At 41.6% G+C, this 18478-nt stretch overlaps 1 protein-coding gene across 7 annotated transcripts in view; it reads right to left on the minus strand.

The window, feature by feature from the left end:
- Positions 1-18478, minus strand: part of USP49 (ubiquitin specific peptidase 49) — a 95647-nt gene that overhangs the window by 46251 nt on the left and 30918 nt on the right. For 6 of the 7 annotated variants that reach the window (XM_056557784.1, XM_056557786.1, XM_056557785.1 and 3 more), the window contains exon 2: positions 75-160. The gene's annotated coding sequence lies outside the window, so the exon portion shown is untranslated. Of the gene's footprint in view, positions 1-74; positions 161-13338; positions 13390-18478 lie in introns of those variants that run through there. The other variant, XM_056557789.1, reaches the window with a different exon arrangement.

Consider the following 18478-nt stretch of genomic DNA (forward strand, 5'->3'; position numbering starts at 1 on the left):
ACACTTCTAAAGTGTGTGGGGGGAAAGACAAACCAAGTAAACACATCCATATTGATCCAATTAATTTTAGATACCTGTTCATTTCGCCGGAAAGTCCTGGCAATCCTTGAATTTCTCCCATGTCAGGACATGTAGTGCTTCGGTGATGCTGGGGGAAAATCTAGAGGAACAGACACAACATCAATGTTGGGAAATAAATAAATAAGCATATAAAATGTCCAGTAGTCAAGTTAACACAGATAAGGTACAGCTAAGCTCTAGCTTGGAGCAGCATTTTCTGTATGTTCAGTTAATATAAAGCCACACTTCCTTGTAATACTACTTTTCTTGCATCCCTCCCCAATTGTATTTTGCTCTGCCATATAATATAAACCAGCAACAATCAAGCTGAACATTTCAGCTCCGCACTGCAATTATTCATCAAGCCTCCTCATCAATGGCTTTTTCCTGCTGCTTTCTAAGCTTCAACCAACTAGGTTTGGCTCTTGCATAACACCACAAATCACACGCGCCCTTAACTTTTCTAAAAGTACATGCTTATTTAAATCATCTCCAAGAATAACAAAGGAATAAACATGATATATACACATTGTACATGCGCCGCCTCATAGATGGCAATGCATTTCCAAGAAGAATATGCAAAAACATTGAACAAGTTTGTACATTTAACAGAGCAGCAGAATCCCATTTAAAATCAATGGGACTCTGCTGCTGCGGAATATTAATGCGGATATCCGCACGTACATTTTTCTGTGTGAACATAGCATAAAGGGGGCTAGTTTCTTGATACACTGTCCCAATAAAAAATAAAAATAATTTTTTTTTAATCCTTTATGGGAATATAGTTTGTCAGACCATTTAGAGCAGGGGTCTTCAAACTACGGCCCGCCGGCCACATGCTGCCAACTAAATGTGTGTGTGTGTGGGGGGGGGGGGGGGGACTACAACCTAATGTGAGGGATCTATACTGCCAACCTAATGTGGGGGGAACTATGCTGCCTACCTAATGTGGGGTTGGGGGGGGGGGGGAGACTGTGCTGCGTACTTATTAGTGGACTACCCCTTTTAAGTTATATAAAAGTGTGCATAGGAATTTGTTCATATTTTTTAACAATAGTCCAGCCCTCCAACGGTCTGAGGGAGTGAACTGGCCCCCTGTTTAAAAAGTTGGAGGACCCACGATTTAGAGGGTCAGTCAGATGGGCATGAGCATAATTTTAATACAACGGGAGATGGGTGGGATTATACAGTAGGGGGTCACAACCCATTACAATAAAAATTCTCACCCATCTGACTCCTTCCCTTAATTGTCAGAAACTATAAGCCCTACCGCAGTAAGGGAAAAGTATATCAACAAATTGTAAAAGGGTGTTTTATCAAAAGGACCCCAAGTTATGTAATGTATTTTTTTTCCAATAAAATAAACTGAATAAGCCCCTCCACCAATAAAAAAAAAAAAATTTTTTTAATCATTTAAAAAAATAATACTAATTATTATATATATATATATATATATATATATATATATATATATATATATATATATATATATATATATATATATTAGGTTTTAATTGCCAATTTTTTACATCACATCCAAGTGTGTGATCCAAAAGGGAATAAAACTAAAGCACAATCTACTTATCTCATGACAATAAACTTTTCTGGGCCAATTTTTGTTTTTGCCTCTGCGCCCAATAATAACCATAACATAATTTTTACATCTACAGACCCATATGAGGGCTTGTTTTTTGTGGGACCGACTATATAATTTGTGTGAAGTGAAATTGAAAAAAAAAAATATACTGTATATTAATCATTTATCAAATTTATTTATTTAAATTTTTTTTAAGCCATGGACCTTGTGGTCAAGCTAATTTTGATGTTATTTTGATACTTTAGGTTGGCCTAGTTACAGCAATGCCAAATTTGTATGGTTTGTCACGTTTTAAAGGGGTACTCTGGTGGAAAACATTTTTTTTTTAATACTATACTAATGACAAAGTTAAAGATTTATAAATTACTTATTTACTTATTAAAAAGATCTTAATTCTTCCAGTACTTGTAAGCTTCTATATCCTCCACAGGAAGCTCTCTTTTCTTTTTGAATTTCCTTTCTGTCTGACCACAGTGCTCTCTGCTGACACCTCTGTCCATGTTAGGAAGTGTCCGGAGCATGAGCAAATCCCCGTAGCAAACCTATCCTGCTCCGGACAGTTTTTAATTAATTTTCTTTTTTGAAATAATGAATTTTCTGACTCCTGTAACTTTTTATTTTTCTCATATACTAGGCTGTACGAGGACTAATTTTTTGCGCCATATGTTTGTAGCAGTAACATTCGGGCCCTCATTTACTATTGCAAAGCCGCCATTTTTTTGTCAGGTTGTGCACCAGATTCTGTTACATTGCGGCAGAAATTCTGTCTGCGCCAGAATAAAAAAAAAAAAAAAACCCAACTAACTCCATTTTGCGAAGAAAATCCGAAAAAGTGGCGTGGTCGCTGGGGGAAGGGGGCGTGGTCTCCAAAAGGGGACGTGTTCAATATTTTCACCAAAAAAAATATATATCGGCTAAGGTTTCCACATAAAATGTGGTGGATTTGAGCTGAGGAAAACCAGACAGATCAGAGCATGTGTAAAAAAAAAGCGAAGTGTAGGGAAAGTGGAAAATGTAGGGAAACCTCAGTAAATATCCGGGAAAATAAATTGTAGGGAATTAAAACCCACAAAGAATCCTACACAACACTCTTAGTAAATGAGGGCCTTTGTCATGGAACTGAATTTTTTGAAATGTCTTTTTACTTTTTTTTTCTGGGAGATTCTAAAAAAATTGCAATTCTGAGGCTTGGTATTTTTTATTTCTTTTTATATTTACGTGATTTACCATACGGGAAGTATTACATAATATTTTATTAGTTGAGACAGTTACACACGTGGCGGTACCACGTTTAAAGGACATCTGCAGTGCTGGGCAAAAAAACTTTTTTTTACCTCATTTAATAGGTCTTTGAAAGACCTTTCCAACGATGTCTCCCCCATCAAAATTGGCCCAGTCGTTCTCCCGTTATCAGCACACGAATTACGGAGAAGTGAAAATAAAACTACATCTCCCATCATGCCTTGTGCTTACTTCCTGTAAGCTGCTGCCCTCCCCCTGTTCTATCCCCCCCGAGCAAATTATTATATTGTAACGCCCACATCTCCCTTCCCTATGCATACACCCTCCCCTTCTGCTCATCTCCCCCTCCCCATGCTGCTCTTGTCCAGTGATGAAGCAGCTGCCTCCATGCTCACTGTAGTGTGGACACTGGAGAGTGGATAGTGAAAGTAAAAATGGTAAAAAAAAACATAATTGTTTGTCTATAAAACTGTCCTGATAGGGGTCCCTCCATCTTTTTCACAACTACAACTCCAAGCATGCCCAGTTATTTTATATGCTGTTCGGGCATGCTGGGAATTCCAGTGGTGCCTCCAGCTGTTGCAAGACTACAAATCCCAGCATGCCCTGTCAGCTTTCTGCTGTATGTGCATGCTTGGAGTTGCAGAGGTGACTCCAGCTGTTGTAAGACTATACATCCAAGCATGCCCTGTCAGCTTTCTGCTGTTTGAGTGTATAAAGGAGTTGTAGTTCACCAACACCTCTACTGTATCAGGAGACTCCTGGGAGTTGTAGTTCACCAACACCTCTATTGTATCTCTGTAGTCTCCTGGGAGTTGTAGTTCACCAACACCTCTATTGTACCTCTGTAGTCTCCTGGGTGTTGTAGTTCACCAACACCTCTATTGTATCAGGAGTCTCCTGGGAGTTGTAGTTCACCAACACCTATATTGTATCTCTGTAGTCTCCTGGGAGTTGTAGTTCACCAACACCTCTATTGTATCTCTGTAGTCTCCTGGGGGTTGTAGTTCACCAACACCTATATTGTATCTCTGTAGTCTCCTGGGAGTTGTAGTTCACCAACACCTCTATTGTACCTCTGTAGTCTCCTGGGTGTTGTAGTTCACCAACACCTCTATTGTATCAGGAGTCTCCTGGGAGTTGTAGTTCACCAACACCTATATTGTATCTCTGTAGTCTCCTGGGAGTTGTAGTTCACCAACACCTCTATTGTATCTCTGTAGTCTCCTGGGGGTTGTAGTTCACCAACACCTATATTGTATCTCTGTAGTCTCCTGGGGGTTGTAGTTCACCAACACCTCTATTGTATCTCTGTAATCTCCTGGGAGTTGTAGTTCATACACCAGTGTTTCCCAACCAGGGTGCCTCCAGATGTTGCAAAACTACTACTCCCAGCATTCCCTGGTTGGGAAACACTGGCATACACACACATAACAGGGACTACAACTCCCAGCATGTGTCATTCAGTAGTCCCCCCCCCTCACACACAGAATCATCTCCAGTATGATATTATTCCCTGTAGTCTATACACCACCAGCCCGTGCAGTGTAATATGTCTCCTTCACACACACGTCCTCCCCTCCCCTCCCTGCTCTGTGGTTTGCTCTGTGTTTTCCCCCATGAAAACTTGAATCCTCCCGGTGATAAGTGAGGTCCTATGTAGACAGAGCAGGGGAGGGGGAGGAGCTGTGGACGTCCTCATTCTCCCCCTGCTTCAATCTTACAGATAGGGGCGTTTCTGAGGATGAGCCTATGGCTGCCTCAGCGAGCACCCGCTCATGCATATGCATAAGCAGGGAGGACCTGACAGAGGCTAGGGGGAGCACAAACACTGCTGGGAGGAAGAGATCTCCGTCCCCAAGATGGCGGCTGCAATGTAATGAATAGGGGACGGACGCAGGACTACTGGGCTATGCTGGCAACTCTAATATCTCAGAAATGGCTGCATATAGGTAAAAAGAACTAATTGACTGAATTGTATAACTTTTGTTTGGGGAACATTTGGGCAGGGATTTTTGACCACTACAGTTGTCCTTTAATTTTTATTATTATGTTCACATGTTTTTAATATAGGACAGGGGGGGGGTTAATTAGGGGATTTTTAGGAGGAATCATAAGTTTTAACAGACACAAAGTTTAAAAAAAAATTACACACACACACTTAAATTTATTTTCATAATATTGGATCGTCCCTATATGCCGGCTATTAGCGGTGGCCCCCAGCTACTGAGGTCAGTTGGGGGCCATCGGTTATAAAGCAGACTCTAGTCAGGAGCCTGCTCTAGAGATGAGCGAAGTTACAGCGATTCGATTCGTCATGAACTTCTCAGCGTGGCGGTTACTGACTTTAGCCTGCATAAATGAGTTCAGCTTTCAGGTGCTACGGTGGGCTGGAAATTTAATTTAAAAAAAAAAAAAAAAAACTACTTGTCCACGGGACTAAAATGGAGCAAAATATACTTGTCCCTCATGACAATCCACTTGTCCGGGCCAATTTTGCTTTTTAGGTGCTTATTTTTCCTCCTCGCCCTATAATAACCATAACAACCTACTATAATAATACATTTTAATTTTTCAATAACATTCTCTTGAAAAAAAAAAAAAAAAAAAAAAAACAACAAAAAAAAATCGTATATATACATACACACAGTATAATATACATACATATACACACACACACACACAGTGGTCCCTCAACATATGATATTAATTGGTTCCAGGAGAACCATCATATGTTGAAATCATCATATGTCGAGTACAAATGTCTATGTAAAAATGGTAATTGGTTCTGGGGGCTCGGAACCATTGTATGTTGAATACATATCTCTATGGGAAACTGCTAATTGGTTCTGGGATGACAATTGTATGTGGAGTGTATGGGGAGTGTTTAACAAACCAGGGTGCCTCCAGCTGTTGCACAACTACAACTCCCAGCATGAATGTACAGCCATTGACTGTCTGGGCATGCTGGGAGTTATAGTTTTGCAACAGCTGGAGGCACACTGATAGGGAAACATTGATGTATGGGGTGTATTGTGTGTATATGTATTCTATGTGATGTGTGACATCGCATACAGTACTGTACAGTTCTTTAAATACCTTCAGGGGGGGACAGAATGTCCTCCATTACGATCCTGCCGACTACAGCTCTATAGGAAAGGAAGGGGAGGGCAGCCAGCAGCTCATTGGATGCCTGCAGCAAGATGCTGCAGGCTATTGGCTATGGCTGCACTGGTGGGGGGGGGGCTTACACGGAGCTCACAGTGGAAGCCTGCGTGAGTTAGCAGGACAGCATGTGAGTAACAGGAGGCAGAACGGGGCACACAGGGACATTAAACAACTGTCAGTTGCTGAAGTTGTCAGAGCTGTCAGATAGCTGTTTGTACGATGGCCCCAACACACAGCAGCATCATATGTCGATACTGCCTTCAACATACGATGGGCTCTGAGAGGCCATCATATGTTGAAATGATCATATGTCGGAGCCATCATAAGTCGGGGGGGGTCACTGTGTGTATATATATATATATATATATATATATATATATATATATATATACATATACATACACACACACACACATACATATTACACACACACACGTGTAATAGGGGGAGAATATTAAAAAATTGCAATTTTTTATTTTACATTTACCGTTCGGGATACATAATGTTATATTTTAATAGGTCGTACAATTACGCACAAAGCGATACCAAATAGGTTTATTTTAATTATGTTTTCATGTTTTTATATAGGAAAAGGGGGTGATTTGAACTTCTAATATGGAAGGAGTTAATGTGTATCATAAAACTTTTATAAAAATTTTTTTTATTTTTTATTTATTTTTATTTTATTAAATTTTTTATTTATTTTTTTTTTTTTTATACACACTTTATCTGAGGAATCCAATGATTCCTCCTAAAAGCCTAATAGAGTTCTATTGAACTCCATTGATCTGTGCGCTCTGTGATCCATTGATAGAGCCTAGTCCAACCAGGCTCTATCAATGACAAAGCGGGACAGCAGGGAACAGAGGTAAGCCCTCCGGCTACCTCTATAGTGGATCTCCCCCCGCCATCGCGCTGCTGAAAACAGCCGGGGGCTGCAGAGTATGGAGCAGGCACGAGTCCGCAGCCCGCACCATACAGGCTGCTGAGCACCGCATTCTGCCTATTAGCGGCGGTGTGAGGTGGAAACCTGCGCCCCGTGCAGACTTGCGTCTGCTCCTCCCCTAAGCTCTCCGAAGCTAAAGCTGAGTGGAGCGAAGGCTGAGGACGCAGGTCTGCACGGGGAGAAAGAAGGCAGAGCAGGGAAGAGAGGACGTACACAGCTTATCTCCCCTCCCCCTTCTCTGCATTCGGATGACACAAGTTTCCACTGCAGAGTATGGAGTGGGCAGGACCCTGCTTGCCCGAAGCTGGGCTAAGGGTGGAAAAATTCACCTGCCTGGCGCCCGGAACTGCATGTCCCGGGCATTGAGCGATAGGAATTCCACATCCCTGCCAGCCCACCTGACAAGATGAACTAATTTCTGCAGGCTAAAGTCAGTAAGCGCCGATCCGAGAAGTTTGCGATGAATCGCTGTAACTTCGCTCATTTCTAGCCTGCTCAATACACCCAGAGCAACACCATACTTGGTGGGGGCATTCAGGTCCGGCCCTGCTTGCCTGAAGCAGAGCTGCATGTCCTGGGCATTGGGAGATAGAATTTTCCCATTCCTGTACATTCCAGAAAAAAAAAAAAAAAAAAAAAATATAATAATAATAATAATAATAATAATAATAATAATAATAATGATAAATAAATAGTGATCAAAAAGCCATGTATAAGCAAATCACAGTGCAAAAATAATACAGCCCACTATATGGAAAAATAAAGTTATAGGGTGTCCTTTAATAAAAACTCAGACTTTAACAAAAGTATGTTTAAAATAGTTCGAAGTCAAATAATAGAAAAAAAAAGTGTAAAGATGAGTATCATTTTAAGCAATATACAGAAGTGGAAACAAAAAGATGCTGGAGGCACCATCAAGGAAATACACACCTAACAGAAATAGTCTACCATATGAAACAACAGTCCAGAAAAAAAATAACCCCATGAAAAATGCAGTGGTAGGATGGTACTAGGACTGGAAAAAATGCAAACAGATAATGGATACAAAATGTAAAAATAAGATGTTCCTGGACTCACCATAATCCCCAATTCACTGTAGAGGAAGCAGTCATAGAGGTATGGGAATAGCACGGGGGCTCAGAGGCAACAACCGGTGGTTTTGTGTAGAGATGAGCGAACTTACAGTAAATTCCATTAGTCACAAACTTCTCGGCTCTGCAGTTGATGACTTTTCCTGCATAAATTAGTTCAGCTTTCAGGTGCTCTGGTGGGCTGGAAAAGGTGGATACAGTCCTAGGAATGTATCCACCTTTTCCAGCCCACCGGAGCACCTGAAGGCTGAACTAATTTACGCAGGATAAACTGCCGAGCCGAGACGTTTGTGACGAATGGAATTTACTTTAAGTTCGCTCATCTCTAGTTTTGTGCAGTAAATGTACTTCTTCCAGTTGTTGCTATTTCCCATACCTCCATAGCTTCTTCCTCTACAGTGAACAGTGGATCGTGCAGGAACATCTCGTTTTTACATGGGTATCATTTTATTGGCATTGACCAACAGAATAAGACTTTTTTTTCAATGTACCCACCATAAATATTTTTTGTTGAGAGTCTTACATTTTATGGTAAAATGAAAGGTATAACAAAGTACAACTGTTCATGCAAAAAAAAAAACATGCCCTCACATGGCTCTGTGGATAGAATAATCAAAAAAAAAAAAAAATAAAGTTCTCTAAGGCAAGTAGGCATAAACAAAAACACGAAGATGAAAATTTCCTGTGCCCTCAAGGTCAAAATGTCCTTAAGGGGTTAATTTTCAGTGTGGTGTTCTCTCTTGCTTCACCCACTCACCGAATACAAAAGGCATTCTCTGCCTCAGGAGGTGTGGCTTGAGTGTCTCAGTTCAAGCCCCACCCCATAAATCATATCACCATCTCCCTGTCCTATACATAAATGGGAGAGATTTATCAAAACCTGTGTAGGGAAAGTTGCCCAGTTGCCTATAGCAACCGATAGAGATGTGCGAACTTAGTGATTCGATTCGTTACGAACTTCTCGGCTCGGCGGTTGCTGACTTTAGCCTGCATCAATTAGTTCAGCTTTCAGGTGCTCCGGTGGGCTGGAAAAGGTGGATACAGTCCTAGGAGAGAGTCTCCAGCCCACCAGAGCACGTGAAAGCTGAACTAATTTATGCAGGCTAAAGTCAGCAACCACCAAGCCGAGAAGTTTGTGACGAATTGAATTACTTTAACTCCGCTCATCTCCAGCAACCAATGAGATTTCTTCTTTCATTTAAAAAAAGAGCCTGTGCAAAATTAAAGTAGTGATCTGATCGGTTGCTATGGGCAACTTTTCCTCTGAACAGGTTTTGATCAATCTCCCCCAAATATCTTTATTGGGATATTTGGGGAATGAGGGGCGTATACAGCATGATGCCTTGTGCTGAACAAAGTCGGACAGAGCAGCATACTAGCAATGAATGTAGCAACATTTGCAGACTTAAAGGGGTTATCCAGGCAAAACCTTTTTTTTATATATATATATATATATATATATATATATATATATATCTCAACTGGCTCCAGAAAGTTAAAAACAGATTTGTAAATGACTTCTATTAAAAAATCTTAATCCTTCCAATAGTTATTAGCTTCTGAAGTTTTCTGTCTAACTGCTCAATGATGATGTCACGTCCCGGGAGCTGTGCATGATGGGAGAATATCCCTTGCATGATGGGAGCATATCCCCATAGGAGCTGGACAGCTCCCGAGACGCGAGTCATCAGAAAGCAGTTAGACAGAAAACAGAAACTCAACTTCAGAGGCTAATAACTATTGGAAGGATTAATATTTTTTAATAGAAGTAATTTACAAATCTGTTTAACTTTCCGGAGCCAGTTGCTATATATAAAAAAAAAGTTTTTGCCTGGAATACCCCTTTAATGTGTGCACAGATAGGACTGCTGCAGAACATTGCTTTACACAGCAGACTGTGTGTGGAACTGGCAAGAGGGCTGTGGAAGAGCTAAGGAAAACCATTGCATTCTAGAAATTTTAGTACTGAGAAAGGACTCAATCCAGACGTACATCTCTTATCTGAAACAGTAAGAGACCCACAGACACAAATTCATATTTTGGTGGTTTCAGAACTAGGGCAGACATGCAAGCAATGCTTTAAGTTTCTGCAGCATATATATGCTGCCAGAAGTTCAACGGCATGTTCCCACTAAGGAATTTCTGACAGAAAGCCACCGGAAATATTCTTGCTTTGCTTTTAATGGGATTCTGCACTGAACTGTACATGTGGCGGAACTTTCCACATGACAATTTTTTCAGTAGAATTTGCTCGGAAAGGCACTGCTAGAGATGCCGCATTTCCGAGTAGTCCTAACAAATTGAACATTTTCTGGATAGATATTCCGCTGAGTGAACATAAGGCTATGTTCGCACGTCAGAATGTACACAGGAATTCCACTGCAGCAGAGTCCCATTGATTTCAATGGGATTCTGCTAGACTGTTCACAGAAATTCTGCAGCAGAAGCATCCGCAAAAATAGACTTGTCCTATGAGAAAAAACTAGTGCCTGCTGGATTCTTCAAGTGTGTGAAATGTCCATACATGTTTTCCGTGCTGACATTCCCCACATTTTACGCCATGTGAACATGGCCCAAGTGTGTCTGGGGAATCCATTGTGAAATTTCTAACTGCCTTGTCTCTTTGCTGGCTTTACAATTTTAAGTGTTTCTTACACTAACATGTAGGGAGTGGAGACATCCTAATTGCATTGCATGAATCGCAAAAATATTCACATATACACAGACTGCTAGTGAAAAACGGTGCCCTAATATTAAATGGGTGACATCCAAACAGGAACTGCAACACTAACGAACACAACAAAGAGGTCAAGCCAAAATGTCTGCTCCTGAACAGATGTCTAGATTCATTGAGAGACTAGTGGATTAATCCTGCAAAGAGATTGAATTAAAGTCTAACAGCTTTTTCATTAAAAATTAAGGGATTGATTAGATCATACTTAAGATGCAGTTTTTTGAGCCAAATCCAGAAGTGGATCCAGCAGGAAGTTTGTCTTTTATATTTCCACTCTCAATTGAATACAGTTCTGGCTTAAATAACTGCACATGTATATTAAAAATTTTATTTTTTATAAATATATATATATAATTTTTACTTAACTCCCGCCTTCCACAAAAGTCACTGCTGTGGTCCCCTCAGTTCTGGAGCCCAGCACACCACAGTTCAGCTGAGCAGTAATGTGACTTATTAGGCCCAGGCCTTCTTCCGGGTGCCTGAGCCCAATATATCCGATTGCCACTCAGCCAATCACTGGCATGACACAGCTTTAGCCAGCAATCCGCTAAGCTGCACCAGAACCAGGAAAAATAATTGCACCGGAGGCTGGGAAAGAGATAACAGTCTAAAGAAGTGCCTGATTTTCAAACATCTTCAGCTACTGTAATAAATATGGTCTAATCTAAGGTTACACTTTTCTAAGAAATTATGTTTTTACTGCTGCCCCTGCCATATGTTGACTAATGGGCAGGAAAATATGGCACATGTGACCCCCTTTTTTTTATTTATGCATTCTATTTAAAGGGTTTATTCACACAGGCGGATTTTATTGCAAACTTGCAGCATGTTTCCCGCTGCCTGTTTAACCCCTTAAGGACCAAGCATTTTTCTGTTTTTTGCACTTTTGTTTTTTCCTCCTCACCTTTTGAAAATCATAACCCTTTCAATTTTGCACCTAAAAATCCAAATAATTGCTTATTTTTTGCATCACCAATTCTACTTTGTAATAACAGTCATTTTACCCAAAAATCAACAGCGAAACGGGAAAAAAATTGTGCGACAAAATTAAAGAAAACAAAACACCATTTTGTAAATTTTGGGGGCATCCGTTTCTACGTAGTCCATTTTTTGATTAAAATGAAACTTTAATCTTTATTCTCTAGGTCCATTCGATTAAAATGGTACCCTACTTTTATAGGCTGGATTTTGTCGTACTTTTGGAAAAAATCATAATTACATGCACGAAAATTAATACATTTAAAATTGTCCTCTTATGACCCCTATCATTTTTTTTATTTTTACGCATACAGGTTAGTATGAGGGCTCATTTTTTGCGCCGTGATCTGAAGTTTTAATCTGTACCATTTTTGTTTTGATCGGACTTTTTGATAGCCGTTTATTCCTTTTTTTATAGTATAAAAAGTGCCAAAAAATATGCAATTTTGGCATTTTTTTTTGCGCGTACGCCATTGACTGTGCAGTTTAATTAACAATATATTTTTATAGTTCGGACATTTACGCACTGTGCGATACCACATAGGTTTATTTTTCTTATGTTTATATTTTTTTATATGGAATTTGGTAAAAAAGGGGGGGGGGTGATTTAAACTTCTAATAAGGAAGTAATAAAAAATGTTTTTAACACTTTTAAAGAAGAATTATTTGATTCCTCATACAGATCAATGTGGTTCCATAAAACCACATTGATCTGTGTGTTCTGCACTCGATTGATAAAGCCTGGCCCTTCCAGGCTTTATCATTCTGAGCACCAGAGCCGACAGAGGACATGAGGTAAGCCCTCAGGCTACCTCAGCAGTGAATCGCTGGACCACCAGGGATGGAATAAAGGCACCTTTAGACACTGTTGTCAGCTTTGAAAGCGGCAATCTAAAGGGTCAATAGCCGGCCACGGTGCATGTCGGCTACCAACGCCGGCCCACAGCTACAAGAATCAGTGGGGCGGCCAGTATGACGCGGGCTCAAGTCTGGAGCCCGCACCGTGCCACCTTAACGGCACATGGACATGTATACAAGTCCAGGGTCGTTAAGGGGTTAAATTGGGGGGGGGGGGGGGGCACAGGATCAGTGTAGAGCATGCTGCAAGTTTGCATAAAATCTGTGCACGTGAATGAGCCCTGAAGAGGTATTCTGGATTGTATTTTTTCTCAACTATGCTCATGGCGCAGAAAAACAAAACCGCGAAAAAAAAAAAAAAATAAAAAAAAAAACACACACTACCACTGCAGTATCCATTGGATAAAAGATAAAATGTCTAGGGGCAGAGTACCCCTTTAATGTGCCACCATGTATATACTACATGGCCGCACATTCTGAATTTTGGCCTGGAACTGGAGAAGGATACAGTGTTTTAACCTTTAAAATATTAGCAATGCATTTCAATTCCACAGTTGCAGGTTTTGTCGTACACTCAGCAAAATCCAAAAATCTGTATTTGGGGGGGGGGGGGGGGGGGGGGGAATCTGCAATAAATCTACAGTGAATCCAACAGCTGACATACTACAGATTTGAAATATGCAGGTCAATTTCCACAGATTGTAAAGATTTTGGACATCTCATCCACTTTGCTGCTACTTGAAATCTGCAGAGAATACACAAAGTTTAAGGAGATTTGTTATGAAATATCCATTCGTTTGTTACTGCTGACAATCCTATATTGTGCATTAATAAACTATTACGTTAAACTTTTTGTGGCCAACTAAACAATAGTATTAAACACGTTATGAAATGCACTTTTTTTTAAATGTATTTTTATTGATGCCTACAAATTTATGGCAAACAAATAAAGAAAATATATGGGTGCACATGCAACATATCGCTACAGCTGTTGAAAACTGGGGGATTGAAATAGAACACAGAATAAAAGCCTGGTCACAGCAGGAAGCCATGGAGGGCAGCAGCTCTAACAAAGGTTTTTGTTTCTTTTTACTGCAGCACAGAATGTATAGGCAGGCCCGTATGCGGTGCACGTTAGCCAACTGTTTCAAGTAAAGCATTACTGAAGAGCCAGCTGTTTATGTCCTTCAGAACTAGATTACCGTACACAAAGCCTGATTATGTAAAACCCTGATTTACGACCAAGTAACCACACAAACCAAATTTTGGTGACTCCAGGATTAGGGAATTTTGATTTAAGAGGGATCCTCTGTTTAGAAACCTCATCCCTTGGATATTGTGGACAGCAAAAACATATGCCTTGCGCGAGGGCTGCATTACATAGTCCGACTCCTACCCGACATAAGGGCCAATCTTCAAGATTGGCACTAGTTTATGGAGCCCATTACATGGGTCAGTAGTGGGCAACCAGAGGTGCATGTATATTCACTGGATCATTCATGCAGTACCCCCACGATCAGCCCCACTGTTCATTCGCCAGCTGATTTCTTGGCCTATTAACCCCTTAAGGACCAGGCCATTTTACACCTCAGGACCAGAGCGTTTTTTGCACATCTGACCACTGTCACTTTAAACATTAATAACTCTGGAATGCTTTTAGTTATCATTCTGATTCCGAGATTGTTTTTTCGTGACATATTCTACTTTAACATAGCGGTAAAATTTTGTGGTAACTTGCATCCTTTCTTGGTGAAAAATCCCAAAATTTGATGAAAAATTTGAAAAATTTGCATTTTTCTAACTTTGAAGCTCTCTGCTTGTAAGGAAAATGGATATTCCAAATAAAAAAAATTTTGATTCACATATACAATATGTCTACTTTATGTTTGCATCATAAAATTGACGTGTTTTTACTTTTGGAAGACACCAGAGGGCTTCAAAGTTCAGCAGCAATTTTCCAATTTTTCACAAAATTTTCAAACTCACTATTTTTCAGGGACCAGTTCAGGTTTGAAGTGGATTTGAAGGGTCTTCATATTAGAAATACCCCACAAATGACCCCATTATAAAAACTGCACCCCCCAAAGTATTCAAAATGACATTCAGTCAGCGTTTTAACCCTTTAGGTGTTTCACAGGAATAGCAACAAAGTGAAGGAGAAAATTCACAATCTTCATTTTTTACACTCGCATGTTCTTGTAGACCCAATTTTTGAATTTTTACAAGGGGTAAAAGGAGAAAATGTATACTTGTATTTGTAGCCCAATTTCTCTCGAGTAAGCACATACCTCATATGTCTATGTAAATTGTTCGGCGGGCGCAGTAGAGGGCTCAGAAGCGAAGGAGAGACAAGGGGATTTTGGAGAGTACGTTTTTCTGAAATGGTTTTTGGGGGGCATGTTGCATTTAGGAAGCCCCTATGGTGCCAGAACAGCAAAAAACCCTCACATGGCATACCATTTTGGAAACTAGACCCCTTGAGGAACGTAACAAGAAATTAAGTGAGCCTTAATACCCCACAGGTGTTTCACGACTTTTGCATATGTAAAAAAAAAATTTTTTTTTTCACTAAAATGTGTGTTTCCCCCCAAATTTCACATTTTTGCAAGGGTTAATAGCAGAAAAGACCCCAAAATTTGTAACCCCATCTCTTCTGAGTATGGAAATACCCCATGTGTGGACGTCAAGTGCTCTGCTGGCGCACTACAATGCTCAGAAGAGAAGGAGTGCCGTTGAGCTTTTGGGAAAAAAAATTGTTTGGAATGGAAGTCAGGGGCCATCTGCGTTTACAAAGCCCCCCGTGGTGCCAGAACAGTGGAACCCCCCACATGTGACCCTATTTTGGAAACTACACCCCTCACAGAATTTAATAAGGGGTGCAGTGAGTATTTACACCCCACTGGCGTTTGACAGATCTTTGGAACAGTGGGCTGTGCAAATGAAAAATAAAATTTTTCATTTTCACGGACCACTGTTCCAAAAATCTGTCAAACACCTGTGGGGCGTAAATGCTCACTGTACCCCTTATTACATTCCGTGAGGGGTGTAGTTTCCAAAATGGGGTCACATGTGGGTATTTTTTGGGGGGGGTTTATGTCAGAACCGCTGTAAAATCAGCCACCCCTGTGCAAATCACCAATTTAGACCTCAAATGTACATGGTGCGCTCTCACTCCTGAGCCTTGTTGTGCGCCCGCAGAGCATTTTACACCCACATATGGGGTATTTCTGTACTCAGGAGAAATTGCGTTACAAATTTTGGGTGTCTTTTTTTTCCTTTTAACGCTTGTGAAAATAAAAAGTAAAGGGCAACACCGGCATGTTAGTGTAATTTTTTTTATTTTTTTACACTAACAAGCTGGTGTAGCCCCAACTTTTCCTTTTCCTAAGGGGTAAAAGGAGAAAAAGCCCCCCAAAATTAGTAGTGCAATTTCTCCCGAGTACGGTGATACCCCATATGTGGCCCTAAACTGTTGCCTTGAAATACGACAGGGCTCCAAGTGAGAGAGCGCCATGCGCATTTGAGGACTAAATTAGGGATTGCACAGGGGTGGACATAGGGGTATTATACGCCAGTGATTCCCAAACAGGGTGCCTCCAGCTGTTGCTAAATTCCCAGCATGCCTGGACAGTCAGTGGCTGTCCGGAAATGCTGGGAGTTGTTGTTTTGCAACAGCTGGAGGCTCCGTTTTGGAAACACTGCCATACAATACGTTTTTCATTTTTATTGGGGGGACAGTGTAAGGGGGTGTATATGTAGTGTTTTACTCTTTATTAGGTGGTAGTGTAGTGTAGTGTTTTTAGGGTACATTCGCACTGGCGGGTTACGGTGAGTTTCTCACTAGAAGTTTGAGATACGGCGAAAAATTTGCCGCAGCCCAAACTTGGAGCAGGAAACTTACTGTAAGCCTGCCCGTGTGAATGTACCCTGTACGTTCACATGGGGGGGGGGGGGGGGGGGGGGGGGGCAAACCTCCAGCTGTTCCAAAACTACAACTCCCAGCATGTACTGACAGACCGTGCATGCTGGGAGTTGTACTTTTGCAACAGCTGGAGGCACACTGGTTGGAAAACCTTCAGTTAGGTTCTGTTACCTAACTCAGTATTTTCTAACCAGTGTGCCTCCAGCTGTTGCAAAACTACAACTCCCAGCATGTACTGATCGCCGAAGGGCATGCTGGGAGATGTAGTTATGCAATAGCTGGAGGTACGCAACTACAACTCCCAGCATGCCGAGACAGCTGATTGCTGTTTGGACATGCTGGGATTTGCAGTTTTGCATCTGTTGGGCTACAGTTTTAGAGACCACTGCAAAGTGATCTCCAAACTGTGGACCTCCAGCTGTTGCAAAACTACAATTCCCAGCATGCCCTGACAGCAAACAGTTGTTTGAGCATGCTAGGAGTTGTAGTTTTGCAAGATCTGGAGGGCTACAGTTTAGGGACCACTATATAGTGGTCTCAAACTGTAGCCCTCCAGCTGTTGCAAAACTACATATTCCAGCATGCCCAAACAGCAGTCTGGGCATGCTGGGAGTTGTAGTTTTGCAACATCTGGAGGGCTACAGTTAGAGACCACTGTATAATGGTCTCAAACTGTACCCTCCAGATGTTGCTTGGCAACTCACCGGCTTCCGTCGGATCCAGCCGCACGTCATCGCCGCCCGCCGATCTCCGTCGCCTGCAGCCTCCGACGCCCGCCCGGATCGGTAAGTGGATCTTCGGCGCCGGTCCCCGTCGTTTCCCCGTCCTGCCCCGCCTATTGTGGGAGGGCAGGACGGGGAAAACGAAAGTAAACCCCCCCGCCCCCGATCTGCTATTGGTGGTCGCGTCTAGACCACCAATAGCAGGGATAGGAGGGGTGGCACCCGTGCCACCTCACTCCTATCGCTTCAGGGGGATCGTGGGTGTCTTAGACACCCGCGATCCCCCTTACATTGCGGGTCACCGGGTCACTATAGACCCGTAATGACCCGGAATCGCGCAAATCGCAAGTGTGAATTCACTTGCGATTTGCCGCGATCGCCGACATGGGGGGGTCTGATGACCCCCCTGGTCATTTGCACGGGATGCCTGCTGAATGATTTCAGCAGCCATCCCGCTCCGATCCCCGCCCGGCGCACGGCGGGGACTAAAACTGACCATGACGTAAATGTACGTCCCTGGTCCTTAAGACCCAGGGTGTCGGGACGTACCGTTACGTCATGGGTCCTGTAGGGGTTAAAACAGAAATGATTGGCCTGTCTGGCTAATAAGCACCAATACAATCCATAGATTTGATAAGAAATAAGACGATTTTAACAAGTAAGGCCTGTGCCCAGAAAAGTTAATAAATTTAAAAAAAAGAATGAAGTAACTTGATGGTTGCTTTTAGTCAGTGGGAGTATATAGATCCATATATTGTCTGATAGTGTAGGAGTACGGGTATACCAGACTATGGCTGTCAAAAATTACGACACAATATTAGTCTCAGCAGTCTGACTGAGGAGTAAGCCATGTTCACACATAGGGAAGTCACACATAGGGGATTCGACAAGAAATGCAATGAGTAAACCCAGCCTTAGGCAAGACAGGTACCTACTGTATAGATCCTGATCCCATAGAAATTATAGTAGCAGCATACAGATTAATCTAGGAGGGGCCTAGGAGCTTGCATGACTGATTTTGGATAGGGTCACACAATGGATCTGCTGCATATTTTATGCTGCAGATCTGCCGATGACCGACCCTATATAGTTACATAGTTAGTATGGTTGAAAGAAGACATACGTCCATCAAGTCCAACCAGGGACCCTATAGTGTGCCT

This window comes from Hyla sarda, chromosome 2, assembly GCF_029499605.1.
Source record: "Hyla sarda isolate aHylSar1 chromosome 2, aHylSar1.hap1, whole genome shotgun sequence".
NCBI classification, from domain to species: domain Eukaryota; kingdom Metazoa; phylum Chordata; class Amphibia; order Anura; family Hylidae; genus Hyla; species Hyla sarda.